A 16,082-nucleotide genomic window follows, 5' to 3' on the forward strand; every position below is an offset into this window, starting at 1 on the left:
CCAACCGATTGGCACATTGCAACACACCATATTTGGAAGGGCAAAGGTCGTAGGTATTGTTAGCCGGAAACGCTGGGTAGCATCGTATTAGCGATTTTGAGCAAAAACCAGTCGTACGTTCCGGGCTAGTCTGGGATTATTAAACATTTAAAAATTATAATATTCAAGCTTACAATACGACTTTGACCATTCTCTCGAAAACTCGAAGCTCTCGTCAAAAGCTCGGGTGCACGAAAGCAATGAAAACTAAATATAACTAAAATTGAATATGCAATTTCGAAAAGGGCACATCTCTGAAAATTTTAAATGTTAAGGAAATGAAAAAAACTGAATATTTTCTAAAGCAGTGTAAAATTTAAAATATTAACTTTTGAGATATATTTTAGTGTTAATCAGCAATTGAAAATTACTGGAATTATTATAAAATGGGTGTAGGTAAGCCTCAAAAGTACATGTATAAGAAAAAACGTATTTGACAAAATATGCGACATGTGCCCTTTTCGAAATTGCATATTCAATTATATTAATGGTTTTTTCATAAGACATGCTTAGACATGCTTGGGAATCGATATTATGTTTAGTACAAAATTGGGAAGTTTAAAAATCTTCTATCAAACATTTTTGTAAACAACGCCATCTACAAGCACGACTTCAAACAAACTGCTAAGTTCCCACTAGGTGGCACTTCCTTAGTTTACCTCGTGTTGTTCTAGGTGGCGCTAGTTGCCTCAAAACTAACATCGCTACGACTTTTCATAAAATTAATATTATTAAAATATAGCAGTTAAAGTATAAAATTACCGATTTGTACTGAAAAATTGTAATTCGTTTTTTTTTTTCATTGAACACATTTATTTAATCAAAAAATCTACCATTATTACCTATATATTGCTGCCATATAATAGGAAGGTCATTTATGCCTTTGCGATAGAACTCTGGTGTGAAAACGTAGAAAATTGTCTAAATCACGAAAAAAATGGTAGTCCGTTGGAGCAAGGTCTTAGCGAATATGGAGGATGAGCAATATTGCAGTTCCTGTAGAGTTAAAACGTGTTTCTCGTGCTGTATGAAGTCTCGCAATATCATGGAGCAATAATGGTGAAGATCGATTCATGAGTCGGGGCTGTTTCACTGCAAGTTTTGTTATCATTGTTCGGAGTTCGGCACAGTAGAAATCTGCCGTTATTGCTTGACCTGATCGGAGAAAGCTATAGTGAATAACACCATGCCGAGACCACCAAACAGTTACCATTACTTTTTTATTGGTAAGCTTTGCTTTAGGACACTGCCGCGGCGATTGATCTGGGGTCAGGCATTGCATTTTTCGCTTACGGTTATCGTAAAGAATCCACTTTAATTCATCACATGTCACAATTCGATCCAATATTCCTTCATTTCTGTATCGATTCAACAAGGCAACACAAGTTTCAACAAGCATTTATTTCTGCAGATCAGTCAAATCATAAAACACCCATTTTTCATGTTTTTTTAATTTTATTGATTTGACGCAAATGAGTCAATATTGTTGGTAAGGTAACGTTAAGCCTAATTCCTGGGTAGTTTGGCTCGGATCGGTGTCCACCATCTCTTTCAATTCATTGTTATTCACAAATGTGGGCGGTCTCTTCCGTGTGGTTCGTTCTTCAAATCAAAATTTCCATCACGAAAGCGTTTAAACCAAAATCGCTCGGTGCGTTCATGAGCAGTCCCCTCTCCGAACGCAACATTGATATTGCGAGCTGCTTCTGCAGCGTTAGTTCCGCGTCGGAACTCGTATTCAAGAATCACTCGAAATTTCGAAGTATCCATCTTTCTTGTCTAAGCTGAATAAAAAAAAAACTGAAAGTCGATAATCGAATGTTGCACATTTTTTAAAAGAAGAACCTCATAGGTACCATTTGAAAAAAGTTTAACTCAAAAATCTCAAACCATGAAGGTTCTATGTCAATTAGGTATGTCAATTCCGGTAAAGGATATTATTTATGGATAACACGAACAAACAAAAACTGGGTTCTTAATATTTACTTTTTGTATATGACATAACTTGAATATTATGGAGAATAAAATTGTGGAGAAACTATAATGCGCTCACTTTGAAAACCCTTGAGATGATGACCATTGTTATTGTACTTACGCAATGTTATTTATTTATAGTAATGCATATATAATAATATGTAGGTATACTGGATGTTAAGAGACCACTTCCGAAAACTAAGACAGACGATAGTACTAATGACACCTTTTAGTGTTTGTAATTCATTTATTCATATTTTTATTCAAGCCTCTTAAAATACAAACACGAACAAGAATTCTTAACACTAGTATAATAATATACATGGCTTTTTTATGAGGTATACAATAACAATATTCCCTGACTTTTATGCTAGGAAAACCTGTGTTACAAAAGTCAGTGGTTCAGTGCTAGGTCACCAGGTAAGTAAGTTAAAACCTTTGATGATGGGACGAAAAAAAAATGGATCCTTATTAACACAAATCATATTTTTAATACGTTTTATTAGCATTATTTACGCTCCATCATGTTAGTACAGTTAAATGAAACAATAGTTTCATAAAATTACATTACTCTACTAAAATCTGGATCGATTTTGTTCCGTCCCATCATCAAAGGTGTCATTAGTACTAGCGTTTGCCTTAATTTACGGAAGCGGTCTCCTAACACTCAGTATAGTATTTATAGTACTACAGTAATTCATGCTGCAGTGCACGACTATTACGTATAATAGAAGAAATCCATCAAAAGCTGAATCACGCTAACAAGTTTTACAAGATTAATTTACTTATTTACAAGATAGGAATAGATTCATTCATGGCTGAGCCCTCGAGTTTGGCCACATGTCATGGTAAAATTGAAAGGTTTTCTTCCCAAAAATAATACCTCCATCCTAAACAACGTAGTGTTTGTTAATGATTTAATGTGACTAGTATTGTGTATCAGCTATATGTAGAGTAAGCAGCTACACAGCTGGTTTCATTTGGTATAATAAACAATAAACAAATAAACGGTCGCGCCGGCCGCGCCGACGAAAACTCTAAAAATTAATAACTCCTAAATTAATGAAACGTCCCAAGTCCGTCGAATCAGAACAAAAGCAAAAAAAAATTAAAGGTTCCCTTCGTCGTAATTTCCCTTAAATAAATCTACAATGATTTGAATAAAGTTCCTATTTGTCCTGGTGCCTTGGTGATTACGTTCGCCTACTGTTGTTTTTGTGTTTCACTATGGAAACTCACAAGTGAAACATTAGTCTTTTTTTTATTGCTTAGATGGGTGGACGAGCTCACAGCCCACCTGGTGTTAAGTGGTTACTGGAGCCCATAGATATCTGCAACGTAAATGCGCCACCCATCTTGAGATATAAGTTCTAAGGTCTCAAGTATAGTTACAGCGGCTGCCCCACCCTTCAAACCGAAACGCATTACTGCTTCACGGCAGAAATAGGGAGAGTGGTGGTACCTACGCGTGTGGACTCCCAAGAGGTCCTACCACCAGTAATTACGCAAATTATAATTTTGCGGGTTTCATTTTTATTACACGATGTTATTCCTTTACCGTGAAGGTCAATCGTGAACATTTGTTGAGTACGTATTTCATTAGAAAAGTTGGTACCCACCTGGGATTCGAGCACCGGTGCATCGTTCAACACGAATGCACCGGACGTCTTATCCCTTAAGTCACGACGACTTAACAGGCGTTTTAAAATAACTTGAGTTCTTAAATAATTTAGCTGAAGAGTTACGCTCAAGATTTTCTATGAAAAAATAAAAGGATCAGGGGAGTTCAATGTAGAACCGAATGATGAGAGGCAATATCTTTAAAATCCTGAACGCAGCTGTTGGACCCCGCTGGAGTAGATACACTGTCGAGACTGGAGCAGAGCTTTTCCTATAAGCTTATACTTAGCGATACTACGGAAATAATTAGTGAAGCATCACTAAAATTAGTTTCGTTTCGTATAACAACATAAATGGGATCGAGTTCCCGTAGTAAGAAATTACGTCTCAGGCAATTTTCTCAGCGATTTCGTAACGTCAAGACGAAAAGGCGAGTTCGTAAATAGCTACACATCGCTTACGTTATCGTTTTACGATAATGAGATTTTAATGATTTGTACAGATATATTTATGTATTTTGTCCGTAAAGAAACGATATCACAAGCACTTAGGGTTAACTCGTATCTAGATCCTTTCTAGGTATTTAAACTTACTAGAGGTCCTGCAGTAGTCGAAATTCGACTATAATTAATTGGAATTGTAAGTTTGTACAGTATTATGATTGTATTTTATACAAAATTCAGCAAGACTACACTATAAAAAATATTAATAAAGACAAACAATATTTAATCTATTCTCAATTTCACAACAGACGTCAAGAACAAACATTTGACAATAAATAGTATGCATGCGTGTGTGCGTCAAATACATGGCGTGTAGTGTGTGTAATGTTATCTTTATTGATTTAATGTATCTTTTATGCATTATTTAAAAAAAAAATTAGCATTGTGCACTTCTCCTCTATATTCTGTATAATTGTGAAAAATGTCATACTCCTCCGTCCGCGCAATTTTCGTAAAAAGGGATACAAAGTTTTTGCTTCACGTATTAATTAAACTTATAGTTTATTTGAGTAGATTTTTTTGCATTGTTATGGTTGAAAATTGGATGAAATACATGTAAAGGATTTAGATTTAGTTATTTTTGTACGTCAACCGCGTGTGAACAACACATATTTTTTTAAAATAACGATTGTACCTTAAACCTCCACGTTAGTAATAGGTTATTAGTGTAATTGTTTAATTTTCTATATATATATTTTTTTTATTGCTTAGTTGGATGGACGAGCTCACAGCCCACCTGGTCTTAAGTGGTTACTGGAGTCCATAGACATCCACAACGTAAATGCGCCACCCACCTTGAGATATAAGCTCTAAGGTCTCAACTATAGTTACAACGGCTGCCCCACCCTTCAAACCGAAACGCATTACTGCTTCACGGCAGAAATAGGCAGGGTGGTGGTACCCACCCGCGCGGGTTCACAAGAGGTCCTACCACCAGTAAGTAATATTGTGAATTAAATTATTTCTTTACATTATAAGTCAAGTTAGATTAGTTTTCGTTATCGTGTTGTTTTGTCGTATAGTTGTAAGGAATGTTGTTGTACAAATTCAGCACTGTCTTGTTTTGTCGTCCGCACATAACTTATGTTGCAAGCCAGATTTTGTTTCTTTTTACTTGTGTTTTTTATGTATTTTTTTAGCTTGTGATGTGTATTGTGAGCCTAATAAATAAATAATAAAATAAAAAAACCTAATTAATATAAATTGAATCCCATACTATCATGTTGATACACAGTTTAAATGCGTAATGCGTCTGCTCTATCCTTTAAACATTCTCATCGCGGCAGAAATAAGCAGATTGATGACGGCTTTCAATATGCCCTGTAATAGGATGTAGATTAATTATAATTGATTAATGCTAGAAGACTATATTATTATGACATTAAATAATTTCATTGATATACCATAAACCGAGCATATTAGTAGGCTACGCGTAGCTACTATCGTACCGCGTGTTCTGGCCTCTTTGTAAATTGTTGGGACGGTAGATGTTATGTAGTGATGTCTCTAGGCTACGAAGATGAGGATCCTCATATTGTATGTCTCTTGACGATAGCTAGTGGTCGCCCAGCTGTCGAAATTCAACCATATTTATTAATTTAAGTTATAAGTTTGAACATTATTATGGTTCTATTGTCAAAGCCTTTACTTCTATAATCACAGATTTCGTTAAGGCTACACTATATACAAACAATATTAAAGACAAAACAATATTAATCTATTCTCAATTTGACCACTATTGACCACTATTTGATCACTATTGACAAACAAAAGAGTATTATAATATTTTATATGCGTGGGTGTGTCAAATACATCGTAGAGTGTGTTATGTTTTGTTTATCGATATAATGTAGGTATTTTAATATTTAATAAAAAAAATATTAGTATTCTGCACTCCTTCTTTATATTCTCTATAAGTGTGGGAAATTTCATACTCCTCCGTCCACGCAATATTCGTAAAAAAGGGTACAAAGTTTTTGCTTCAAGTATTAATATATAGATAACACAGAGTGCATCGACCTCGCAGTCATACGCAGCTGTATATGTATAGTATTCGTGTGAGTCATATGTAGGCCTAGAGGCAGTTCAAAAATCCAACGGCTCAATAGTTGAACGAGAGCCCGGATTAGACGGCTAGGGTTGCCACTTCAATTCTAGTTTAAATTTAACGACTGTCTGTTCAGAATTGCTGTATTTTTAAGATTTCCTCCAGTGAGTCTTATAGGATGCCATAATGCAACTATGCCGATGTAAAGCTCTAAAGATAGGTATACATTTTATTTAGGAAATATTACTTGAAACATGCTTCATAGACGATTTCATCGACGGCCTATTGATATTAATACTTTACAAAAAACCATAAGTATCACAACGTGAGACATGACACATGAGGTCGAAGTCTCAATAGCGGTTCCACGATTCCACAGAAACCCATTTCTGTTTCGCGGCAAAAATAGGCAGGACAATGATAAAAATATATAAATAAATAAACAACGATCGATTCAACCCTATAAAGAGACTTTGAATCGCTTGCCAGCTGACTGATCCACTACAGACCGGCTCGTTTACAATGCAACTTCGACTTTCCTTTTAGTAACCTACAAAACGGAGCTTTATTTTCTTGGCCATAAGAACGAAATACAAGTACCAGTGTTTTCTATCAAACAACTATAGTATTTAAATGTTTCCTCAGTAATGATCATATTCGGTTGTACATAGTTATACCACCTGCAAAACTATCACATGCCTACATCAAAACGCAGTGAGTAGATGTAGGACGTATTGTGAGTCCGCATGAATCCCAACGCTCGGCCTGATACTGTCGCAAAACTGACAACTGTCACTATCCATACGATTGAAACATCTTGATCACGCAGAAGCCAGTCACTGTCGACGCCCTAGACACGTCCTTACGGAACCATCAGATCCAATAACCTTTGCATGAGATACCTTTAGCTCTAACACTAGGAGTAGGGACCCCGGTAACCGTACTCGTCGAACTCGACAAAGAGTTGGACGTGCAACCTAACCCATGTATCAGCCCGCTGAGTTTCTCGCTGGATTTTCTCAGCGGGTCGTGATTCTGATTCGGTAGTAGATTCATTCACGAAGCAGCTGCTCTTGAGTTGTTAGGTCTCCTTTGGAGGCGCTCGGGTAGCTGTTAGCCAATCCCACCCCTCGTTGCTGAGCCTTTGCTCGCCCATCTGCCCTGGTAAAAGATGAAAGGCCTCCGAGTAAACAGTAATCTCTCAAACATAAAAACAAGAAAATATTGTATGAGAAACTAGGGTGACTCGCAATAAGCATCTGCGATCATCAAAAATGAAATCGAAGTATCTACCGCACTGAATGTAATACGATTATTTTAATATCAAAAATAACATTTTAATGTAGAATTATCGAATAAGCCGCGATCCGCACACCGCGGCCGGCTGCGACCACGGACCCGCTGGTTCCACCACCACTGTGCACTTGTTCATTAATGCTTTATAATTTTATGGTGTTAAAACATTTTACCAACTTTAAATTGTGATAGTTACTCACTGAGTTCGTCTGTGTTTTGAATATATTTGTATGTTTTTATCAGAGACCGGTCGGAGTGTTTCCGTAATTATGACAACATTTAATTAATAAAACGGGTCGACATCGCGTTTCTCAAATTTCCGCTCAACGCACAGATCTCTAAAATGCGTTGGGGTAGTTCAGTAGCGAAGCTGCGACGATGTGGCGAAATATGTATATTAACTTGCGAACTATCCACAGGGATGAGATTAATAATTTTTTAAAATTTTTTTATTCCTTAGGTGAACTCACGAGCTCACAGCCCACCTGGTGTTAAGTGGTTACGGGAGCACATAGACATCTACAATGTAAATGCCGCCACCGCCCATGGCATAAGAGTTATAAGGTCTCAGTATAGTTACAACGGCTGCCCCACCCTTCAAACCGAAACGCATTACTGCTTCACAGCAGAAATAGGCAGACGTCTCAATCATGAATCGATTACAAATAGCAGGCTTGCTAAAGGGCATATAAAGTATATCAAATATTGCACGTGTAATATAACTCATTCCGGACATTGTTTCCTGCACGTGTATACTATTGCTTTATGGAGATAGATTATCACCGTCGCTTTGTGTATCGAACAGACAAATGTTCCAGAGTCAATGGAATGCCACATCTTCTTTAATTCTGAACTCCACCTTTCAAATATATTAACAAGAAGGAGGGAGATCTCATTTCCTGTGGGACACTGAACGCGTCAGCAGTGTAATGTTTTTCACAATTTCTGCCGTCAAAATAAATAATGTCTATTTGCTTACATGTCGAGGATTTGTGTGCTGACGTATTACACGGCTTATTTACATGTTTACGCACAGTTACGGTCGATAGAGATGTTTAGGGTTTCATTTGATTTAACGAGAGTGTTGCATGTTGCTTATTTTAGGTTCTGTTACTGTAGAGAATGGGGGGTTCTGTACATCTTCAGCAATTTCCTATATAGACTTGTTGCTTATTGGTCCACATCGAACGAACTTAAGAATAAATATGATATGGAACTTTTTCAATGTAATTTTAGCTACATTTTAGATAATAGCTTTCAAATCTATGCTTCTAAGTTGTCGGCACTATTTTTTTTTTTGATTTGATCTTTTTTAACTTTGTGATTATAGAACAATGTAACTATTACGGTGAACGGCCCACCTGATTTTGAAGTCGTCGTGGCCTAAAGGATAAGACGTCCGGTGTATTCGTATCGAGCGATGCACCGGTGTTCGAATCCCGCTGGCGGGTACCAATTTTTCTAATGAAATACGTACTCAGCAAATGTTCACGATTGACTTCCACGGTGAAGGAATAACATCGTGCAATAAAAATCAAACCCGCAAAATTATAATTTGCGTAATTACTGGTGGTAGGACCTCTTGTGAGTCCGCACGGGTAGGTACCACCGCCCCGCCTATTCTGCCGTGAAGCTGTAATGCGTTTCGGTTTGAAGGGTGGGGCAGCCGTTGTGACTATACTGAGACCTTAGAACTATATCTCAAGGTGTGTGGCGCATTTACGTTGTAGGTGTCTATGGGCTCCAGTAACCATTTAACACCAGGTGGGCTGTGAGCTCGTCCACACATCTAAGCAATAAAAAAAAATAAAAAAAAATATGGCTAACGAAGTCCATAGACATGGAAAAATGGCACACCCTCTTTGTGTGATGAGGTCTAAATTCCAATTGTATAGTATAACGGATGTCCTACTCTTCCGAAAAGAACCCATTATTTATTCCTAAATAAGGTCCTAATTCCCTTAATAAATAAGGTCGTAGTAACTTACACAAACTTGTAATATTGGTAAGATCAGCACTTGTAACGGGAACGAGGGACTGACGAATATAAGGACGGCTAAGAACTGGATGTGTATAGCCAAGACCGTAAGACATGGGAATACAAAGAAAAGATCTATACTGAACATTAAGTGACTTAAGGCAGAAGAAGAAAAGATAAGAAGTCCTGATTCACGACCGGTTAACCCATGATTGAAATAAGTCTGTTATTGACCAGAATTTTAGAAAATTTAGCGAGTTGGTCGCGCCTTTGGCTTCACTGGTGTCCGTGATGAGTGTGTCGTTATTGGTTCCTCGCGTCATGTCCTTCTGCCCGAGCGTAGGATCCTAACCTAACGAGGCAGGGGTGATGTGCTTACTAGTTTGTCACTTTGTGCTGGTGTAGATGTGGAAGCCACACCGTAAGCGTGTTACGACTAGGACGTCAATAATCAGTTGATAGGTTCCACTGCTCATTCGAACACACTCCAACATTAAAAAGAATCAACCAATCCGTCAACACAAAAAGTCTTTACCAAGACAATCTTGGTGTACATTCCATTGAATGGTCTGGAGTTCGAGCGCCGAGTGGCAGGTAGGGTTGCATTGTGCTCCAGTAATTGTGCTGTTGTGTGGGGCGCCGCTATTGATCGGCTGCAGATACTCTCCTTATTCAACCATTGTTGGATTTATACCAAGTTTGTTTTGTGTATAAAATTTAAGATAAATTCATAAGAAAAATTTATTACATCTGATGGGAGAGCTGCTGCACCAAAGCGTCAAGTTGTAATTTAAAATCTAAGTTAGATTTTAAACGCTTGAATTTATTACTAACTGCTTCAAGATTCATTATTAAAGAGCGCAGAAACGTAAAAGCTTGCTCGTTCCAAAGCCGAACACTAAAGAATACTGTCGCCAACCGGTCAATCATGTCCACCACCCCTACACACTGGTATATTCTGTATCGTTTGTGTGGCTTTCTACTTTTCCATCATGTCAATGACGACGACTGTGCCTGATGTCGCATCTATTTTACAAGAACATAAATAATGAAGGAAACAATGATGCACTATTTATGTAACTATCGCAGTATCTAAGTGTCTGTGCTAAATAATAGAGGTTAAAGTATGAAATTGCCGTTTTATTGTAATAGGTACTTCGAATTGACATAGAACCTTCATGATTTGAGATTTTTGAGTTAAAATTTTTTCAAATGGTACCTATGAAGTTCTTCTTTTTAAAATGTGTAACATTCGATTATCGACTCTCAGTTGTTTTTTTATTCAGCTTAGACAAGAAAGATGGATACTTCGAAAATTCGAGTGATTTTTGAATACGAGTTCCGACGCGGAACTAACGCTGCAGAAACAGCTCGCATTATCAATGTTGCGTTTGGAGAGGCGACCGCTAATGAACGCACCGTGCGATTTTGGTATAACGGCAGATGTCTACTGTCTCAAATATATTAAGTGTATAATCTATGGTCTACTGTGCCGAACTCCGAACAATGATAGCAAAACTTGCAGTGAAACAGCCCCGACTCATTAATACAGCACGAAAAACCGTTTTAACTCTACAGGACCTGTAATTAGAAACCATTCGTCACCCTCCGTGTTCGCCAGGCCTTGCTCCAACGGACTACAATTTTTTTCGTGATTTGGACAATTTTCTACGTGATAAAAAGTTTTCTTTCCAGGAGGCAGTACAAAATGCACAACACAGTTTGTACAATCTAGATCACCAAAGTTCTATCGCAATGGCATAAATGACCTTCCTATTAGTTTTCAGTTTTCCATTTTTCAGTACAAATCGGCAATTTCATACCCCTAATAAAAGCTAGGTTGTTTATTTCGATTACCACCCTTTTCTAGCTAAGCTATATAAATAACCATATAAATCCACTTCTCAAATGTTTTTTTAAAGCCCTTATCTATCAGTCGATGTATCCAATTCGCTCCCTAAAGTACTTGAGACTCCTATTTGCAGTTGCCCCTAGAACGAATGGTCCATGAAGACGGTATCTGTTGAAGAGATAAATGCAGGTAAATCTCGTCGAGGGGAAATTTATATTATCAGTTGATTCTTTTACTTGTGAATGGCGGTTACTTATTGTCGTAGATAAGAAAATTGGGTTTACATAAAATGGGGCCAAGGGTGGATGTATTATATCTAATTGAACATCCAGAATTAGGGGCTATCATAATTAGTAAACTTATTTGTAATGATTAAAATTTCATAAAGTTTTCATGAATAATTTTGTATATAGTTAATTTGAAAAATGGTCTGAATCTTATAAAACTCAAATTCACTAAAAGCCATGCGACATATTAGGATTGTATCTTACCTATTCTAAGATAGCAATACGTTTGTCGATAAGACTATGAAGACTGAATTTAATTTTATAAAAGCAAGAATATTAAGAGGTTCTCACATACATCTCAATTTTAATACTATAATCCGAACTCCAACCCAGTAAAGAGCCATAATTTTTGAAACAAATTTGAAATTCTAAATTTATCGTTCATAATATCTAAAATGATAGCTTTCATTTCCTATATTAAAACTGCAGCGCTACCCGGGAACGGATTAAAATATCCCAGTCCCACCCGATGTCTCGGATTGCTTGATTTAATAACCTTCTGTAGGATTTATTAAAAGTCCCGGACGATTCTGCGGCGCTTTGACATCTTAAAGGCTCCGATAAGTGATTGTTGTGTAGAACTTAAAATGGAAAGTATAATACTAGCTCTTATTTACCTCACATCTCAAAATTATTATAATCTTTTGCAGTGTATTTTTTTGTTCTGTTTATCTTCATTAATAGTTCGTGTTTGAAGCTCGGTTAGCTATGTTCCATTAAATACACCAGAGACTCGTCTGACTGAGCCGACAGTAAAATGTTGAATAGAAAATAACTTTCGAAGGTTTTATCAACAACAAGCATTCTGTCACAATCGTTACTAAAATTGATGTTGTCAGCGTTCAGTAGACATCGGACCAAAAAGATTTTAAAATTGTTACCATAGCCCATTCGATGCCATTGCTCTTATTAAAATTAAATCTCTTCATTTTCTTCCTTCTCTTCAATCTCTTCATTTTCTTCCTTTCAAATTAAATCTCTTTACATTATTTTGTTTGATTTGGGTTCAGTGATTCATGACGAGGATTTGAATATGAGAATTTGTGGGTTTAAAATAAAAGTTCATATAGTAAGTAGACTTCATAGGGAATTGTATTTGCACAAAAGGTGATATTATGACTTCCAAATACTGAAACTTTCCTAGTTCAAGAAGTAAGGAGACTGCATCATAGTCAGTAATCGTAGTAAATCTGGCTTCAACCTTTTCAATCTTATAAGTAGCCGTTACATTTAAATTGTGATCACGAAATAATAGCTTAATGTTTCTGCGGCGTGTTAGAAAAGTATTTGTTGTTTTGCACTCAACATAAGCGATCCTTGACGACTACTATTGAATATTTATAGCGTAAACAGTTTCATTTCTCCTAGGTAACGACGGAATCTTGAGAAGTGATATGAATCATCGTCGGCTCTTTTATTATTGTTTCTGTAGGCAGATGAGCATAATATGTCCTACCTGAAGGTGAGCGGTTACCGTCACTCATGGATTTCAGCAATTGCAGAGCTACCGCAGAGTGTTCTCCGTAATTCTCGTTTGAAGAAAGATATCTTATAGTGCTCGGAAAAAGCCATGGAGGGGAGTTCATTCCAGAGTGGGATGAGACGTAGCAAAAAAGATTTTTAGAAACGCACTGTTGATGAACACAGCGATTCTAGATAGTATGGACGAACTCTGCTACAGTGGCAGGATGTGCGATGTTAAAAAGGAGATAGAGTGATTAACTCGAATATGTCTTATTGCATTGGAATAACAGCTCTATTTCTCTCGATATATATCCACAGGCCCAAGCGATAACCACAATATATCTTAAATTTGCAAAATATTTACATAAATATTCAAATTCATTGTTGTTTAAACAAATAAAAGGCTGTGGCGGTACCCATCACAGAACACAAGATATTTGACAGATGCCTGAATCTCGCTTACAACATTTTCAAGATAAAGCGCATATATATGACGGCGTTAACGATATTTCTATTTAGCACGTGCAATAGGAGTGACTCACACAAGCCAGGTGCGCCGGCCGTGTCGTTCGACTCATAAACAACAGGTGCAACAGAAGTGACTCATAAATAAGCCAGCTGCGCCGGCTAGTATAAAAAGGCGGAACGCGCCTTGAAATGAACACCCGCCCTCAGACTCCCGTTGCGCCCCCAGCCCGTGCCACTCCGTCGCCGCGTCCGGTGGCACAAAATAAAACCCAGACCCCTCCCCCGGTTATCCTTCAGGAGAAGGCAGCTTGGGATCGAGTTTGCCTGGCCCTTAAGGCCAAAAATATAAATTTCACGAATGCCCGTAACCTCGCGAACGGCATTCAAATTAAGGTTCAAACACCCGACGACCATAGGGCCCTCTCTTCTTACCTCCGTAAGGAGCGTATAAGTTTCCATACGTATACGCTCCAGGAGGAGCGCGAACTCCGCGTTGTAATACGCGGAATCCCTAAAGAGTTAGATGTAGAGCTCGTAAAAGCCGACCTGTTAGAACAAGGCCTACCAGTGAATTCTGTGCACCGTATGCACACCGGTCGCGGTAGGGAGCCATATAATATGGTTCTAGTCGCTCTCCAGCCTACCCCCGAGGGTAAGAAAATCTTTAACACACAGACCGTCTGTAGGCTCTCTGGTATCGCTGTCGAAGCCCCCCATAAAAAAGGCACTCCTAGCCAGTGCCATAACTGTCAATTGTACGGGCACTCTTCCCGTAACTGTCACGCGCGCCCCCGATGTGTTAAGTGTTTGGGCGATCACGCCACGGCCCTCTGCGCTCGCGACCAAAAAACCGCGACGGAACCGCCTAGCTGCGTCCTGTGTCGAACACAGGGTCACCCCGCAAATTACCGTGGTTGCCCCCGAGCCCCTAAAATAAATCGCCGCGTCGCCCGCCAAAACCGCCTCCGAGCTTCCGGCCCAGACATCAAAGCCTCGGCACCCTCTGCGTCGCAGGCTAAGCCAGCGTTCGTTTCGGCGGCGGTGCCCAGTGTCTCGGCCTGGGCAAAACCGCTGCCGTACACGAACACGGCTACAACTCCCTCCTCCGCGATTCGTCCCGCCCCCGCGACTCGTCCCTCTCCCGCGACTTGCCCTCCGACCGCGTCCGACAATCTCGCTTTAGCGATCGACTTCTTTCAGTCGATCAACTTTGAGCGCGTTAACGCTTTGGGCGACGCCATTCGCGCTGCCTCCACTGCACAACACTTTATCGCCGTTGTGCAGGAATACGCCGACGTATACGCGTCATTAAATACGTACGTCCTCCCCTCACTCCGCCGGTAATCAATGGCGTATATAAGTAGAATAAAGCCCCTATCCGTAACGATAGGATTTTTTAACGCTTACGGTCTCGCAAATCAACGTGATCAGGTTTCTGACTTTTTGCGTGACCACCAAATTGATATCTTTTTAGTGCAGGAGACCCTACTTAAGCCCGCGCGCCGTGACCCTAAAATCGCGAACTATAACATGGTCAGGAACGACAGGCTCTCTGCCCGTGGTGGTGGTACCGTCATTTACTATAGAAGAGCCCTGCATTGCGTCCCGCTCGATCCTCCCGCGCTCGCTAATATCGAAGCATCAGTGTGCCGAATCTCACTGACGGGACACGCGCCGATCGTTATCGCGTCCGTTTATCTTCCACCGGATAAGATCGTTCTAAGCAGTGATATCGAGGCGCTGCTCGGTATGGGGAGCTCTGTCATTCTGGCGGGCGACCTAAATTGTAAACACATCAGGTGGAACTCACACACCACAACCCCGAATGGCAGGCGGCTTGACGCGTTAGTCGATGATCTCGCCTTCGATATCGTCGCTCCGCTAACCCCGACTCACTACCCGCTAAATATCGCGCATCGCCCGGATATACTCGACATAGCGTTATTAAAAAACGTAACTCTGCGCTTACACTCGATCGAAGTAGTTTCAGAGTTAGATTCAGACCACCGTCCCGTCGTTATGAAGCTCGGTCGCGCTCCCGACTCCGTTCCCGTCACGAGGACTGTGGTGGATTGGCACACGCTGGGCATCAGCCTGGCTGAATCTGATCCACCATCGCTTCCGTTTAGTCCGGACTCTATCCCGTCTCCTCAGGATACCGCTGAAGCCATAGACATCGTAACGTCACACATCACCTCGACATTAGATAGGTCATCGAAGCAAGTTGTAGCGGAGGACTTCCTTCACCGCTTCAAATTGCCCGACGATATTAGGGAACTCCTTAGAGCTAAGAACGCCTCGATCCGTGCGTACGATAGGTATCCTACCGCGGAAAATCGTATTCGAATGCGTGCCCTACAACGCGACGTAAAGTCTCGCATCACCGAAGTCCGCGATGCCAGATGGTCTGATTTCTTAGAAGGACTCGCGCCCTCTCAAAGGTCTTACTACCGCTTAGCTCGTACTCTCAAATCGGATACGGTAGTAACTATGCCCCCCCTCGTAGGCCCCTCAGGCCGACTCGCGGCGTTCGATGATGACGAAAAAGCAGAGC

At 39.6% G+C, this 16,082-nt stretch overlaps 1 protein-coding gene across 1 annotated transcript in view; it reads left to right on the forward strand.

Annotated features, from left to right (window-relative positions):
- The window catches only part of LOC101738846 (uncharacterized), a 474,148-nt gene that overhangs the window by 391,093 nt on the left and 66,973 nt on the right, over window positions 1-16,082 (forward strand). The gene's annotated exons all lie outside the window — the stretch shown is intronic.

This window comes from Bombyx mori, chromosome 3 (genome assembly GCF_030269925.1).
Source record: "Bombyx mori chromosome 3, ASM3026992v2".
Taxonomy (NCBI): Eukaryota; Metazoa; Arthropoda; class Insecta; order Lepidoptera; family Bombycidae; genus Bombyx; species Bombyx mori.